This window comes from Drosophila mojavensis, unplaced genomic scaffold (genome assembly GCF_018153725.1).
Source record: "Drosophila mojavensis isolate 15081-1352.22 unplaced genomic scaffold, ASM1815372v1 contig_80, whole genome shotgun sequence".
NCBI classification, from domain to species: domain Eukaryota; kingdom Metazoa; phylum Arthropoda; class Insecta; order Diptera; family Drosophilidae; genus Drosophila; species Drosophila mojavensis.
In genome coordinates, this window is record NW_025318906.1 from 7,160,919 (window position 1) to 7,176,721 (window position 15,803).

Below are 15,803 nucleotides of genomic sequence, written 5' to 3' on the forward strand. Positions count from 1 at the left end.
AGCTTTTGGCAATTTTTTCGCCAACTCTCGCCCCACTGTAGCTGCAACATATTGTAGAAGTGTAGCGAAAATGTTTGATACAGTGTGGCTCTGCCTGTGCCCAACCCGAATCTAACCCAGCTAACCCCTAAGCTCGGGCAGAATACGAAATTCGGGTTTCATTTTAGCAATAACAAAAAGAAAACGCAAAGTAGAATGAAAAAGTGAAGAAAAACTTTTGATTATGCCGTCAAATAAGGGAAATATTTGCCAGCGCGGTTTTTGCCAGCAAGAGAGAGAGGGAGAGAGAGAGATAGAGAGTCATATACAGTGACAGAGAGCGAGCTAGTAGGCATTAGGGGTACTCAGTATACCCACTATACCCACTGCTGTGCTTTGTCAGAGTGTTAACAGATTAGTTGTTTACATGCCACAAGTAAATGAGTTTTCAAATTGACGCCCGTTGCAGAGGCGTGCCTCTAACTCACCCACCGCTCCCCTCGCGCCGCAACCCCCCCAGCCCACAGCTGGCTGTACATATGTATTCGCCATTGAGACGACGCCATAGCCATAGCCATATAGAAGCATGTAACCATATTGCTAGAGGTAGAGCGATTGCCATTGCCGTCTATCCGTGTATCCGTGTATCCGTATCTCACTCTCTTGTTCGGGCCGAGGCTTTTGTATCTGAAACCGGTGTCGATGCAGCTGCCACCACTGCCACCGCGACTGTAGCCGCTGCTTCAGCCTCTGCTTGGCTCTTGTTAAATCTGAACGATGACTTTTTGAGTAGTTGGTTGAGCATTTAGGATAATTGCATTACGAGCGAGGCTACTGATTGCGACACCAATAACAGCAGCAGCAGCAGCAGCAGCAACAACAGCAACAACAGCAAGCAGATACATTCACATTAGATACATAGTTACATAGATAAATACATACAAAATTTGTGATAGGGCACGCATTGCGCCAGCTCTCACAATTCATAGCTCTATCTGCACATCTATCCGAATTGACAGCCCTCCCGCTGGATACGCTCATTATAGTATCTATCCATCCATCTTTAGAATGTTTAGAGGCCAAACAGCGTTTTGGTCATTGATCGTATAGATAATGCTCATGAATTGCTCGCTGAATTAAAGCTAGAATATTGAAAGTGTTTGCATGTAATTATTGGTTTACTGGATAATACATATATAATGGAAATACAGCTAGAAAAGAAATTACTTCTATTTGCCTATGATTTGTTGGGAGTCTATGGAATAATGTACACATATTGAAATTTACTTTAAAAGTGGTAAATAAAAAAGATAAATTTACTAAAAGAGAAGGAACTAAAAATTAAAGGAACAAGTTTTAAAGATAAAAAATTAAAAGTAAAAAAAAAAATCGAATAAAATCACTTCATTATTAATATAATATAAGATTATAAATTCTAAATAATATAAAAAAATAATAAAATAAAATAAATGATCATATTAAAAATAAATTATATAGAAAAAATAAAATAAGAAAATAAAAGAATAATAAAAATAAAGAACTAAACGAAAAGGCGAAAAAATATTCAATAGTGCTAAAATAATTTTGTAATCCAAATTAAATTAAATAAAACAAAACATAAATAATAAATAAATATACAATTATAATTTAATAATAATATAATAATTTCGAGTAAAATATTAAGTAATGTAACCAAATTAAAAAATATATACAACAATTAAAAATGTAAAAAATATGAAATGAAATATATGAAATTGCAATTTTTATTTCTTATATATATTCAATTGTAAAAAAATGGAAAACTGAAATACATGCAGTTTTCCATTTTATTTATTCTAAAAGTGATTTAAAATTTACTTAAAGGCAAATCTGATTTACCAGACACATAGCCGTATTTGCCTATTAGCCATCAACTCAGTCTTGCCCCACACTCAAATGGCAGAAGTTCTACGATTCGAGTACACTTATTCCCACATTCGCATAATAACCCAGCTCCATTTGGGCGCTCTAGAGTTAATTTCGGTGCGTAGTCTAATATCGTAATATAATAATAGCTCAGCTCCTTTTCAGTCCGAGTTCCGCCCTTGAACTTGAAGTCTTTGATGCGAAGAAAAAGCAATCACAATTCCATTCTAATTGCCTAACGAAGCATTAATTATTGGTTCTTAATAAACAGAAAGAGAGAGAGAAAGAAAGAGAGAGATGGAGCTACGGACTTTGTCTGATGTTTGATTTTGTTGTTGTTGGCAGCGCTTGAGGCGCTAATCAAAATATTCAACTGCCAAAATATTTTACAAACTGTGTCACTGGCTCAATCAAATCATTTGCCCACTGGTCCATTAAATGACAAAATCCCAGCCAGATATTCAATTTGAATCGTGTGTGTGTGTGTGGGTGGGTGGGTGGTGAGGGGGTGTGGCCTCTAGGCGGGGTTGCCGTCTAAGCACGCCCAGCCTGGCCTGGCCATGCACAAAAGGCCAAAAATGTAATTAGGCCAGAGCTGAGTGAGTGTGCGAGCGGCTCTGTGTAGGTTGTGTGTGTATAGGTGTGTATGTGAATGTGTGTGTACCGTTATGCATTATGTAAAATTACATTTAGCCGAAAGAAAAAAAAAACAATTAAAAGGCAATTAAACGTGCTTTAAAGGCCAGCACGAGCGAGGCTCAGAGGCTAGAGCCAAGGGCTAGTCAGTTTTTTAGGGGTATGTGGCTAAGGGGGGGCTGGGATTTGTCGACGGTTTTGCTAACCGCAAAGTTCCGTAAACGCAAAACGAGCCAACGAACCGTTTTAATAAACTGTGGCAAATATTTCTTTTTTATTATTATTAAATGCCGCCTTTGTTGTCCCATTTGGCGCCTGCGGCCACAAACTAAATTTCTCTGTATTCCAAAAAGGATTCATGCTCCGAGAGGAATTTACATATGCGAAAGACTGAAATCCGATTTGTAATGGATGTCTAGTCAAAAGGTACGATAGAGCGAGGAGTATTCCAAAACTTTCTAGACAATTTGCTTAGCTTGAAAGAAAAGCAGAAGTTTTTCATATGATGAAAAATAGACGTTAAAATATAAAGATGGATAGATGAATTTGTAGACAACTTATATATCATATAATATTTAGAGACAGAGTAATAAATGTTCGTCTCTTTCGATAAAGCAATGAATTTTTTACTCATCTACAGATCTTTTAACTATTCTCAATATTAGAGAAGAGCTCTGCAGATACTGCAATCCATTGTGTGTTATATTTAAACTCTATTCAATTTTTTTTTTTTCTTTTAACTTCAGATATGCTTCGGATTGCCTATCTTAACACTATAAGAAGGATCATACATGCTACTCTTATAAATTCTTTGATTTTCTGATATCAATCTCTAAGCTATACTGCAGTATATGTAATACCGAGATATACATACTTCATACATTGTTATAGATATAAGATGATAAAGTGGATAGGAGATTGTAGTAGATAATTATATGTGCTTGTATAGTATCATCTATACAGTATATGAAGAGATTATATAGACGAACCCATCCATAATCTACTATCTATACATATATCTATCAAATTCTTTTAGTTTTTCATTGACTCAAACTATTCCTCAACCGATCTTCTAAGCATCTGCTAGGGCATTTAATATTCATCGCCTCGATTATAGCTGCTCTATCTGGTTCACATCTTTATTTGCAACCCCCACATGAAGCCTGCTCCCGCCTTGGCCCGAAACATTTGCCAAAACGCCCTCGGTCAAAAAGCTTTTCTTGTTGTTGTGTGCGCTTTGCGACTCAATTTGTTTAAGATAATTTAATCTGATTTCATGTACCTGAATATTTATATGGTTGAGGTCGAGCTAGGAGGGGGCTGTCGGGCCAGGGGTAGCGGCCAAGGAAGCGGGGGCAGTCTGCATGTCTGGCAGCTGGCCCAGTACCCAGTGCTAAATGTGCGACAATCAATTGTGTATGTCGACACCTTTATGTCAAGAGCTGACAGGTCAGACAGTCACACACACACATTCACACACACACACACATATGTATGTATGTGTATAGTGAGAGAGAGAGACCTCAAGTAGAAAATATATAAAATAAAATTCAATCTATAATTCTATAATATATAAAATTCGAGTGTTTGACAAAAGGGATCCAAATTCAATTTAAACGTTACACAAATCGGGTTTTATTGCTATTGTTATTGTTGTTGTTGTTGGAGTTCTTTCTTTAATATTTTTACGAGGTTTTAGGTTGAACTTTTTTTTTATTTGTGCAAAATATCTGCGAAAAATGCGAAGCTAACAAAGGAGGGCTGGATAATTAAAAGTTTTGCCCGTTGCAAATATTTAATATTTTAATTTATACGCAATTTAATAAATCGTCAAATATCGAAAACCGGATGCGTACGAAGCGACGCATTGATTTTAGGACTTCGTATGCCAGACTATCAGATACCCTGTGAATGGACCTGCTCATGATGCTTGCTATGGCTTTGCTTAAATGAAATAGTGGGCTAATATGATGATATAGTAGCATGGCTCGACTGAGACATACCCTGTAATTAGTGAAAATTCAGTTATGAATTTCCATTTTTTCCATTACTCTTTGATATTTTGTAAGCATATGTTTAGCTAGTGTATTTATGTGATATGATTGACTAAGCTATACCATGTAATTAGGTAAAATCATGCTCTGCTATATATAGCTATATATATATGTAGTTACATATGCCATAGTATAAATAACTAGTAATAACGTTGAATTGTGGGACTCTGGCATATCCTGTAATAAGCAAAAATCACATTTTTATGTTTTATAATAAGCACTAAATCTACCCTGTACTATCATTATTGTTTGATCATCATCATCTATTTGCAAGCCGACCTTCTTCACTATTAATGCCCAACTAAACTACATACCTCGACAAGTGACTTAAATGTCTTTCAATTTACAGGGTATATAAATCAGAATAGCTTCATAAGGACAACACGATCACCAATTGCATCGATGATGATGAAAGATCGGCGCTGTGGCCAGGCATTCGATTAATTTACATCGTTCTCTGTTTTGGCCGACAGACTGCGCCGGCGTTTAGAGTAGGAGCCGCAGTCGAGGCGCAGGAGACAGACAGATGAAGTAGGAGACAGTCACATATTTGTGTTGTCTTGTTGGGGATGGGGCTGCTTGCTGCTCCTGCTGCTGCTGCTGTGGCTGCTGCTGGTGCGATTGGGCTGCATTCCATAGTCATAAGGCTCATGTGGAATGCCTTTGGGCATTAGGTTGTCCCAACAATGTGAGCAATGCACAGCAAATGTATTGAGCTGCATTTAATAATTATGCCGCGCAGCCACAAGGAGCACCCGATGCTCATCATGATGATGATGATGCTTGTGTTAATTGTGATCATGATGATCATAATGTTGAGGATGCTGTTGATGAGTGTGTGGAACAGAGTTGCGCATTTGCAGATATTTTATTGTTGTTGTTCGTGTTTTTTTTTTTTTCTTTTCAGGACTGCCTAATGGAAATGTCAGAGGCTCAGTGTCAGCTGCGCGCCCAGAGCTCATCAGCAGGCAAACTCCCATACATATATATATGTTGTATGTATATATATTTGGTGCCGGGACATTTTTTGGGGGCTACTGTGCGCATATTAAACAGAGCAAAGAGATCCATACAAACGGCAGAGCTGGCAAGTGATACGCGGCACGAAACATGCGTGAAATCTGCACAAGATTAGATGAGTGTGTGTGTGTGTGTGTGTGTGTGCAGGTGGGACTGTGTGTGTGACGTGTCTGAGCCTGTCGTTGACCACTTGGCAGGCTTTTGCTTTAATATATGTAGGTCCAACTTGCAACGCAAAAAGTGTGAAATTGTCGACTACTGCATGCGGCATGAAGAAGGAGCAACAGACAACGAGCAACAGACAACAGACAACGGGCAACAGGCAGCAGGCAGCAGGCAGCAGGTAAGCAGAGCGAAGTGAACTGCGCAGCTTTAATTAAGTCATTAACACCAATCAGAGTGGACACAGTGAGCACAGTGAACAGAGCGGCAGCCACAGTCGAGTCAGAGTCGAGCCACAATATCGAATTTGCCATTTTTGGTCAAAATTATCTGTCTTGCGGTTGACGATACTGTTTACCAATAAAATATCAATTATGCGTGCCCCTAGGGTAACAGCTGCACCGGCCTTTCGGGGCCGTTAATGAGGCACAACTTATGTTAACTATCCCACGGTCTGCGCTCTCTAATCGAACTGAACAAATGGGACGTTTGCATAACAAGCGCTAACTGGTTAATTACATGCGATTGCTTTACAAATCGACTTTTTATAGCGCAACTCGTCTGATTATGCAGCGCATATTTCATGTAATTACTACTAGCGGCACTTTCTCTCTCTCTCTGTCTCTCTGCACAAAAGAGCGCAACAATTACACTAGACAGCAACTAATTTGTGACAAGCAGTCAAGTGATATGCATGCTCTCCAGCCTTAATGTCTTAAATAGTATTTAGATTTAAAATCAAGAAAAATAAATTTAGCATTTAATTTGAAAAAGTTTTATTCAATATTATATTTGCAATAGCAAAAATCATTCATTTTGTCTAGCAGTGTGCGCTGCCGATTGAAGCCCACTCTTGTCACACTCTCTTTTTGTTTTACCGTTCATTAAATGAGCTTCCAGCTTGTGTCTCTCTGTCATTGCTGCTCTCTTGCTCTGCCCCTCACGCTGATAGGTAGTGTCAATTAATGAGCGACGTCTGTCCCGTTTCGTCGCACAAAAGAGAAACGTCAAAATGCGCGTCAAATGCGCAATGAGCTTAATTCGTCGTTGTTCGACTGCGCGCACACTCGCACACGCTCTCATATACACAGGCGCGTATTAACCATATGTTAGCCATCTCGTTCGCACTTGTGAGCAATTGTCACTCAATCAGCCTTTTGTTTTAAAGTAGAGGGGGAAAACAACTGCTGGGTAATTGAACGCATCGCAGCCACTTTGTTTTTTCTTTGTCTTCTTTTATGCTTCTCCTTTGTGTGTGAGTTTAAATACCCTTTATTGTAAAAAGATGTGGATAAATGATGATTAAGTAAATTTTATGATATGCTTAAGTGAATAAGATTAAAATTTAAAAAATCTTAATATCTGTAATATCCGTATGGAGATTTATATAATATATTCTTTATAATTAACTTATATTAATTAAATATAGGGTATTTACTAGTCCATCATCAAGCATACTTGTAATACTTGTTTGCGGCTGCCTTTTTTTTTTGTGACTTTTATATAAATTGTTGTAACGCCTATTCGGAGCAATGTTTTGGCAAAGCGACGACCAGAAGCCAGTAGCCAGAGAGTATGTGTAGAGGAGAGTAGAGAGGGGCATGAGGTGGAGATATTATATAGAAGCGCAGGCCATTGTTCCAAGCATAACTCATTAAGAGTGGAACTGGCCTAAGTGTCGACATGGACGTTGGGAATGCTGAATTTTTTTTTATATATGTATTTATTTCTTTCATTTTTGTTGTTGTTGTTTGTAAATATAAATGTGAATGGGAGTGTGTGTGTGTGTGGAGTGACCGAGCGAGCCTTGGACCTATTAATTAGATAACTATCTTGAGAAATTGCCCATTTTCAAATAGTCGGCGAGCATTTGTGTAATTAGATTTGCTTTTCACAACATTTACGTTTGTTCGGGTCGGACGTTGATTGCATTTGGCGGCTGGCGGCCGACGACTCAAATAACCTGAGCGATTAATCATGGCAAGACTCGAGCCAACAACAACAACAACAACAACAACGACGACTACTACTACTGAAGTTAACTCCAGACATCTGCCGTATGCACATATGTATATAAAAAGGAAAAAAAAAAAAAAATACACGCGCCTTGCGGTTTGTCACAATTTATGAGGTGATAATTATTCATCGCAAGCCGCAAAACTGTCATAATATTGTAATTAACATTAAGAGAGCCGCAATGAAATTAAACGCATTTCATTGCAGGTCGTGTTGGACTTTCACTCGACCCTAATTTAGGTGCCCAGGCTGACCAAGTTGATTTCCGTATTACCTTGAGTCGAAGACGGAAATGAGCCACCGCAATCGTCAATCATCAATCGATAACCATCGCTGCTGCATCGTGTAAAAGGAAACTTTTAGAAGATGAAGAGGAAAAAAAAAATGAAAATTGTAAACTAGAAAATCGACAAACTAATCACATGAAAAGGAAATGAACTGCAGCCCAATGAAACCTGGCCACAGTCAACACACAGCCAAAAGGTAAAAGGTAAACGATAAACGGTAAATGGTAAATGGTAAATGGTAAAATGGTAATCCAAAGCCAAGGAATCAACAAGGAATCGGAGCTGAGAGCGCTGCGCAATTCGAGTGCTCTGCATTCGACACCATGACAAATTTTTCTTATTTCAAGGCAAGTCTAGACCTGAGATCAGAGATAAAGTAAATCTCTAAACTCATCCTGGCTACAATAACATTCGCTCTAAGAACTAAAGCTGATGCTAAGTAGATTTTATGTAAGTCATCAGAAGAGTCTACTCATATGACTTTTTTCAAATGGTAATAAGTAATTATAGAAAATTGAGTGTGGGAACTGGAATGAAATGATTTTTTAGACATACGAAATTAAAAACTACAAAAATTTTGAATATGAAAAGTGTTAAAAAAAAAAAAAATAATGAAATGTTTATTTGAAATAAATAAATATACTTTTATTCGTATATAAAGAGACTATTTATCTAAAACGTTTAAGGTAAATGGTATTAAAATATTTCAAAAAATATATTTAAACTTAAAAAATATGTAAATTAAATATAAAATTAAAAAGTATATAACAAAAATATATAAAATAAAATTAAAAAAAAGTAATGTCTTGCATATAATTATTATATTACTATAAAATTATTTTATAATTTATTGAGTTATTATATATATTATTTTATATAATTTATATTTATTTATATAAACAAATAAAATATAATAACAAAATAAAAAAATAAAAATTAAAAAAATATATATAAAAATATCTTTTATGCTTATAAATTGATTGTTATATATTATATTTTTATATTATATTTGAAGCTCTAATCAAACTCTAATTGTAACTGTTGAAATGATTTCTCGTAATCAACTCGTGTGACTCGTGACAAATTGCCCAACCCTTAATTACTTACTATTTGACTCCGAAAGCACCCTTATATATGTGCATGGTATATGGTTATATTATCATGGCTCCGACTGTGCCGCGGATTATGCTAACATTTGGCCAGGCCGTGTAATTTGAATCGCAACATGGAATCCAACACTTCGAGACTTGATTGGCAATGCCTGCTGCATACCTTGTGAAAACTGTGTATAGGGAGTGTGACTGTATGTACATATATATATATATGTGTATGTATATACCATTTCTATAGACATATGTATATATTGTTCCATTCCTAATGATATAATGGACTTTGCGCTCCATGAGTTCGCTTGGGCAACAGTTGCGATTTTTTTTCTCTTTTTGATTTTCTTTTATTTTTAATTTCATTATGCAGCACAAAAGGCGACCTGAATGCATTTGTAACTGTAAATATATATATATACTATATATGTATTTGATTGTGTATGGAATTTTCAATTTATTTTACGCAACTTGAAAATTGTGTTGAGAAAAACTGAGAATTGTAACAGTGCCAAGGCATTCAGTTTGTCTCAGGGGTTGCTGCTGCGGCTGCCTCCCGGTCTATGGCTCATCCAAAATAAAAAGGAAATATATACATATATAAGGGGGAGTGGTTAGACGCCCAGCCCGAAAGGGCGCGACTCTGCGGCGCCATTTCCAAATAAACTTTTAGCCAGTGGCGTAGTCGGAAAATGGAGAAAGTGAGGAAAACTGAATGTACTAGGTACTATTTGGAAAGCTTTAATGAAAGTTATGAACACAATGGGCTAAGGCCTAAAATGATTCTAGAAATATTTTGATTGGCCTGTAGCTGCAGTACAATATAAAGAATATTCTATATATGCCTAGATCTCAGGGTGATGGGATTTTGTTATAAATTCAGGGAAAGATATGCTTCTTGGTATATGGATATATATACTATATATCTTCATATTTTGTTCAACCAAATTAAAATATTTGCTTTTATTTGTATTCCATTTTGAAATTTGAGTTAGCGCAAGTAATTCATAGTTATCAACCTAAGCAAATCGCAAAAAATATGATTCAAATGATATAGATTTTATCCAAGAGATATATATAATTATGTATATACATACATATATATATTCACATTATCATTATCTCAGACAAACACACAAAGGAAATCGACATGGATCCAATGAATTTAGACTACGCCCATGCGAGACTATCTGAGCCTGCGACCCCTGCTCCTGCCGCTGCCCATGCCCCTGCTCGTGCCCCAGCCAGCTAACAGGAAGCTCACGTACTCAATGAACATATTATAAAATGCCTTCTATGGCTGTCATATGCTCATGTAACTGGCTGACAGTTACAACACAGACAGAGCAGTGGCAGGGGCAGTGGCAGGGGCAGGAGGAGGGCCATGACTGGGCGGGGAGCTAGGGGCTGGTACTGGTGCTGCTGCTGCTGCTGCTGCTGGGGGAGGTGACTCTCTCATACAATCGTTCGACCATTTGGTTTGCTTTGAATTCAATTTGTGAAGTGCTTACGTACGAGCACTATGAAATGATGCTGCCCCTTGCCGTCATCTTCCTCTCTGCCTCTGCCTCTGCCTGTGCCTCTTCGTCTGCCCTTTGTCTGTGTTGGCTGAGTTTCGGAAACATGTTGAAAATCACATAATGTGTCATTTAATAATCAAGTACAATGGCACAATGTGCAATGTGCCAGAGGCAGCCAAGAGGGAAGAGCGGCGGGGCGGGGTAGAGTCGAGCAGGGGAGGGGCTGGGAGTGGGGGTGGGTATGGCGCGGCGTCGACAGAGAGGGCGAAGCCAACAATATCGCCATTAGGCATAAATTTATGAGCGAATACGATGCGACGCAACGGCCATTGGCACAATCCTACATATATGTTCATACATACATATATATATGTATACACACACACATATGTATATGTACATCTATATATCATATACATGTGAAACAGATGATGCTGCTGCTGATGCTTCCTTGCCAAACAGCTCTACGGCTCATATGAGTGTATGCGTGTGTGTGTGTGTGTGTGTGTGTATCTGTATTCCCTCTAGCTTTTACCGTTGAAAACAAAGCAACAACAATATCTACAACAACAACAACAACAATGGCAGAAAAAAGTTAAATAAACGTTAAATGAAAAATTCAGCTCAATTGAATTCGTTAGCGCGAAATGTCGTTTCTCTCGTTACTGCACAAACTCCCCTCTGCATCATCATCATCATAATCGTGATCATTGTGTTGATTATCATCAATGGCTGTCGGTTGTCAACCATTGTTGTTGTTCGTTGTTCGTGCTCTTGTTGTTGTTGTTGTTGTAGAACGTGTTGTATGACAGCCATTGGCCAAGGATTGCTTTAAAAGGCATTAAATCTAAGCATTTAGCTAAGCCAGAGCCAGAGCCAGAGCCAGAGCGAGAGAGAGAATCAGAGATAAAGAGACAAGAGATAACATTAAATAAGATCATTTCATAGGAAAATGCATATTTACTGCATTTTAGAGATAGATACAATATGCCAAATTAAACAAAAAATATCTCTCGGGTTGAGTAAATCAATTAATATACATATTGAAAACTATTTAATTATACATATGAAATGCACAAATTGTGCAATATAATATTAAATATTATAAAATTATTACAGCCTAAGTATATGAATTCTTGATAATAATATTATGTTATTATTTAAGTATATTATTAAAGAATAAAAACTATAATTACTGTAGAGACATAATATTATTTTAAGATTATTATTAAAGTATACAGATATTAATAAAAATTAAGAATATTATAATATTTATTGTGGAATTAAAAACTATTATTTCTGTATATAAGAACAAGTACTCGTAACTTCCACTCATTAGGAAAGTTTCAACTTCCATCATAATCCTTTCCTTGATTCACTCGATAATTGAGAGCTATACAACTTCTTTAAATTATTCAGGTTTTTCCAAATATTTAATTTTACTTTTTTTTATTTATATACTGCAAAAGTTTTATTTGTTAAAGCCATACGAGGTTTTTCAATAACCCCTTTGTGAGCTTATTATCTGTTCATTCAGCCCATTAGGGCGCGCCGGCAACTTACGTTGCTGTCGCTGTAAAAGTAAAAAAATCTCTTCTACAATTTTATTGTACTTCCATTTTATAGACTTCTATCTGAAATTCTAGTTCTTCTACTCATTCACGAAACTGAAATGAGTATATTGGTTTTGTGCAATGTTGGCCTTGTTGTATATCCATCTGTCCGTCCGCTTGTCCGTCTGTTCGTTCATATGAACGCCAAGCTAAAAGCTTGAAATTTAAAATATATACTCGCTGCAGTATTCATCATGAGGTAAGTATGTGAATGAATTTGAAAAATATACTCACTGCAGTATTCATCATGAGTCATCAGAGGTAAGTATGAATTTACACCAAGTCGTACCGCATTGACACAAAATAGTCTATTCGGCTCTCTTGCTGTTCATTGTAATCTAAAATATAAAATTAAAGACATCATCATCCACGATGGGAGGAGGTATACACATGCAAAGCAAAAATAACGCTAGATAGTATTAATGATAAAATTTAAGAGATCTGTATATGTGTATAAATAAATGTAGGTTTAAATCAGCAAAAACTGTGTGAAAATGAAAAGCAATAAATAATTTTGGTCAATAAATATACAAACTGTTGTTATTTTTACTTAACAGGGTTTCTTTACTGGGAAGTAATATTCAAAAATTAACGGCAAAAAAATATAGTTGCATAACTTAAGGAGGCTGTTATTGTGCCGTTGGGGTCAAAATTGTAACGGCTACTTTCAAAAGTACCAGGCAAACAGAAATGAGTAGCACAATGAGAAAGGCAAAATGATATTTAACATAATCATGCTATTGGTCTGTTAATTAACAGCATGGTAACAGTACACTGTTAGTCTACTGTTAAAGATCACTTTGCACCCTACTTCACATTTCTGTGCGCCTGGTACTTCACAAAAATAGCTGTACGAATTCTGGAAGTACCAGGCGAACAGGAATGAGTAATAGGGTGAATATTGTTGCTTAACAGTATATTAGCAGAGCACTGTTACTGCCGTTTGTTTACTCTGTTAAATAACAGCATGGTAACAGTGAACTGTTAATGGACTGTTGACGATGATTTTGCACCTTACTTATCGATCCTGTGCGCCTGGTATTTCACAAAAATAGCTGTACAAATTCTGGAAGTACCAGGCGAACAGAAATGAGTAGTAGGGTGAAAATGGTTGCTTAACAGTATATTAGCAGAGCACTGTTGCTGCCGTTTGTTTACTCTGTTAAATAACAGCATGGTAACAGTGAACTGTTAATGGACTGCTGACGATCATTTTGCACCCTACTTCATATTTCTGTGTGCCTGGTACTTCACAAAAATAGCTGTATGAATTCTGGAAGTACCAGGGGAACAGGAATGACTAGTAGGGTGAAAATGGTTGCTTAACAGTATATTAGCAGAGCACTGTTACCGCCGTTTGTTTACTCTGTTAAATAACAGCATGGTAACAGTGAACTGTTAATGGACTGCTGACGATCATTTTGCACCCTACTTCATATTTCTGTGTGCCTGGTACTTCACAAAAATAGCTGTACGAATTCTGGAAGTACCAGGCGAACAGGAATGAGCAGTAAGGTGAAAATGGTTGCTTAACAGTATATTAGCAGAGCACTGTTACCGCTGTTTGTTTACTCTGTTAAATAACAGCATGGTTACAGTGCACTGTTAATAGACTGTTGACGATCGTTTTGCACCTTACTTATCGTTTCTCTGCGCCTGGTATTTCACCAAAATAGCTATGCAAATTTTTGATGTACCAGGCGAACAGGAATGAGTAGTAGGGTGAAAAATGAACGTTAACAGTGTTACACTTATAACACTGTTGATTCACTGTTGTTTAACATACCCCACACTGTTAAATAACAGTGCTTTGCAATACACTGTTAACTAGAATTTTATTTAATTTCTGTAGGCCTTCCTACTTCTCATTTCTGTTCACCTGTTACTTCAGTTTCAAGAATTACTCAGAACTGTGATAATTTTTATACTAGGTTATTTAGTTACTAAGTTATTAATAAATACTATACTAAATATATAGACTATATTATATATATATAGACTATATTATATATATTATCCACTCCTACATATCGTTGTTCTAGTTAACCTACCTTTACCGAAGCAAATAGCCGTGTTGGGCTCAGCTGTATGGCAATGCGCGTCAAATACAATTTATTGCTGAGTAATTTTATTAGTTATAAGCGAACAGCAGCTAACATCATAACAGAGAGAGCTGGAGAATGAGAACAGGCTGCGGAGGAGCCGTGGAACGAGGATGGGTTGAATATACCTGAATGGAATGACGAGCGGAAGTTGAAAATAACCCAATGGAGCAGGTATATATATATATGTATATGGATATACTTATATATAAATGTGTATGTATGCATGTACATTTATATGTATGCATATTATTTTGGTACAAAGAAATAAAACAACCGAAAAAATAAGACACTTTTGAAAATGGACGATCATAATGATGATGACGGAGCAGCCGGAGCAGCCGGAGCAGCAGACGATGATATGGCACAAAGTGCGCGAATGCGAATGAATAGATATACAGCTAAAGATACAGCTACGGCAGCTAGGGCAACGGCTACAGATACACAGGCAGACAGAGATACAGATACAGATACAGCTACAAGCGCGCATGCATATGCTGTCAACGCAACGTTGATTATCGGCTACCGTGCGGGGGCGACGGCGGCAGACAAATTGCCATTTACACCACTTACAGCGGCAGCAGCAGCAGCGGCAGCGACGACAACGGCGCCGACAAGTGCCAGCTACAGCAAGAGCTACAACAACAGCAACAGTAACAGCAACAACAACAGCTATAGCCATAGCTCTACAGCTGAAGCAATCGCAGCACTCTTGTAACTAGAGTTGTCTCGCTCTAACGCAAGTGCGGCAATTGCGCGTTCGGCTTGCGTTTGGCATGGGGCGTGGCCTCGTCTAGGGCACACCCCTTTGCCAATGGCAGACCGTAGCATAGTTACAGTTACATACACACATATACATACATACGATTGCTCTTGCTGTTACAGTTACATTGTTGCACAGCGCAATTGTTGTTGTTGCTGCTGCTGTTGCTGGCGCAGATTTTTTTGAGAAGCTGCCGTTGACGTTTTGAATAAATTTTAATTGAATTCGCACAATGAAACTGTTTACTTAACCTGCCACTTTGCAAGATGAGCTTCATTCACACATACACACACGCACACATACATGCACACACTCGCATGTAAAGCAACATACTTGATGCATTTACAGCTGAAAAGGCCAGCGCATATATCATATATGCATGTGTTTCTCTCTGTGTGCGTGTGTGTGTGTGTGTTTGCGTAGGTGTTTACGTGTGTGTGTGCGTGTCTGTCTGCTGGTTTAATTACAACAAACGCGCGAGATTTTGTGTTAACACTCGTTAAATATGCAACAGCAAATGAAGCGCGCCTTAAGCTCACTTCAGGCTAATGAGTCGCATATGCTCAGCGCTAATTAATAATATTAAAATTGTAGAAATATTATGTATGAATGTATGTCTGTATGTATGGACATACATATGTAC

General features: G+C 37.4%; 1 long non-coding RNA gene across 1 annotated transcript; it reads right to left on the reverse strand.

The window, feature by feature from the left end:
* Window positions 1-12,151: 12,151 nt before the first annotated feature.
* LOC122757702 lies at window positions 12,152-14,802 on the reverse strand. The gene is made up of 3 exons (XR_006357815.1): window positions 14,347-14,802; window positions 12,530-12,633; window positions 12,152-12,451 (listed from the first exon to the last, which is right to left on the reverse strand). It is a non-coding gene; the product is annotated as an uncharacterized LOC122757702 (long non-coding RNA).
* Between the last annotated feature and the right edge of the window lie 1,001 nt (window positions 14,803-15,803).